The sequence below is a fragment of the Osmia bicornis genome, unplaced genomic scaffold (genome assembly GCF_907164935.1).
Source record: "Osmia bicornis bicornis unplaced genomic scaffold, iOsmBic2.1, whole genome shotgun sequence".
NCBI classification, from domain to species: domain Eukaryota; kingdom Metazoa; phylum Arthropoda; class Insecta; order Hymenoptera; family Megachilidae; genus Osmia; species Osmia bicornis.
Window position 1 is genome coordinate 1,079,865 of NW_025791124.1, and position 2,427 is coordinate 1,082,291.

Here is a 2,427-nt window from a genome sequence, read left to right on the forward strand (position 1 = left end):
TTAAAAATGCTTGGCCTTCTTTGGCAACCTAACACGGACGAATTCCGGTTCAAATTAAAAATCGATCTCGCGAAGACGACTAATCCGACTAAGAGAGTCATTCTATCTACCGTAGCGAAAATTTTCGATCCATTGGGTTGGATCGCTCCAGTTGTAATCGTAGCCAAGATTTTTATTCAAAAGCTATGGGTGGCCAAGCTTGATTGGGACGACCCGTTACCACTGGAGTTGACCAAACAATGGCGCGAATATGCAACGGAATTTAACGCATTACCGAACGTTTTCATACCGCGATGGGTCGGGATCGGTAATGATTCCCTGCATTACGAAATTCACGGCTTTGCAGTTGCCTCTCAAGACGCGTATGCAGCCGTAATTTATTTACGCGTAGCCAACGTCGCGAATGAGACCACGGTACATATATTGCTTTCTAAGACTAAAGTAGCTCCATTGAAGCCACTCACAATTCCGCGTCTCGAGCTATGCGCTTGCCTAATAATGACGCGTTTGATCGAACACGCGCAAGTTACATTAAAACTTAATAATTGCACGGTGTACTGCTGGACCGATTCCACAGTATCACTCGCGTGGATAAATAAGCAACCGAGCGAACTAAAAACATTTACTGCGCATCGGGTCGCAGAAATTCAAAATCGCGTGCCTAACGCTATTTGGCGACACGTACCTTCGGGTCATAATCCCGCTGACTGCGCCTCTCGTGGTCTATCGGTGTCACAGCTGCTTCAACATACCCTTTGGTGGCACGGCCCTTCCTGGCTTATACAAGCTCCTAATGAGTGGCCAGAAAGTAAGCCTACGGTTCCGAAGGAAGCTGAAGCAGAAGTTAAAAGTAATATCAGCATGTTACACGTTCAATCGGAGACGGAATGGGATCTGCCAATGCGCACATCTTCATGGCGAAAACTTTTACGCATCACCGCGTACGTTTTCCGATTTACCTCGCGAAATAAAGGGAATCGCTATTCAGACACGGTTATTACCGCGGCTGAGATCCTCGCGGCGCGTAAATTCTGGATCACGTACGTCCAGACTCGGCATTATCGACGGGAAATAGCGGCTATGCTTAAGGGCGAATCCCTGTTAAAAGCTAGTCCGTTACTTCGGCTTAATCCGTTTCTTGGCGAAGATGGTACTGTCCGTGTTGGCGGGCGGTTGCGCAACTCAGAACTTCCGCAACGCTTTCCGATAATATTACTGGTGCATCGAATCACCGAACTCATCATCGCTGATTGTCACGAGAACACGTTACATGAGGGCACGCAGTTAATGTTAAATGTTTTACGGCAAACGTTTTGGATCGTCAACGCGCGACGGCTAGTTAAAGGCCACATTCACAAATGCGTCACGTGCGTGCGTTGGCGGGCGGTCACCGCAAGTCAACAAATGAGCGACTTACCTGCGGTGAGAGTCACTCCATCTCGAGCGTTCGTCCATTGCGGCCTGGATTACGCAGGACCGTTCTCCGCTCTCGCGTATCGTGGACGTGGGCAAAGGGCGCAAAAGGTTTACATCGCTCTTTTTGTTTGTTTGGCGACTCGCGCTATCCACCTCGAATTGGTGCGCGACTACTCCACTTCAGCGTTTCTAGCAGCATTTGAACGCTTCACGTCTCGCCGCGGATTGCCTACGAATTTATATAGCGATAATGGGACTAATTTCCTAGGCGCTAATAAAGAATTAATGAACGCATTTAAACAAGTAACGGCAGACACTCACCTTCGTTCGCGTTTAGCTGCCGATTATATCACGTGGCACTTTATTCCGCCGGCAGCTCCTCATTTTGGAGGAATCTGGGAGGCAGGGGTCAAAAGCGTTAAGACCCATCTGCGACGCATGCTCGGCGATCGTACGCCTACTTGCGAGGAACTAACTACGCTCCTCTGCCGCATCGAGGCATGTTTAAATTCACGTCCTTTGGCTCCTTTAAACGATGACCTCGAGTCATGTGAGGCCCTCACTCCTGGTCACTTTCTCGTGGGCGCAGCATTAAAATCTGTTCCGGTGCCATCAGTACTGGAAATTAACGAGAATCGCTTATCGAGATGGCAACTCGTTCAACAGCTCACGGAAAAGTTCTGGAAAGCATGGGCTAACGATTACTTACACACATTACAGGCGCGATCGAAGTGGTGTAGTCGCGTCCCCAACCTCAAAATCGGGGACTTAGTTCTACTCAAGAGCTCGACGCTTCCCCCAGCGAAATGGGAACTAGGTCGGGTGACCGAATGTCATCCTGGTAAAGACGGCCTCATTCGTGTAGTCACCGTAAAGACTGCACATTCGCAATATGTACGTCCGATCGCTAGGTTATGTAAGTTACCGATTAGCCATTAAGATTTATTAATTTACTTATAATATATTATTTTTCTATTTTCTATTTTCTACGTTAATTATATGTATTAATTT

General features: G+C 47.8%; 1 long non-coding RNA gene across 1 annotated transcript; it reads right to left on the bottom strand.

Annotated features, from left to right (window-relative positions):
* Window positions 1–1,420: 1,420 nt before the first annotated feature.
* Window positions 1,421–2,209, bottom strand: LOC123988773. The gene is made up of 3 exons (XR_006830295.1): window positions 2,126–2,209; window positions 1,738–2,034; window positions 1,421–1,645 (listed from the first exon to the last, which is right to left on the bottom strand). It is a non-coding gene; the product is annotated as an uncharacterized LOC123988773 (long non-coding RNA).
* Window positions 2,210–2,427: the final 218 nt, after the last annotated feature.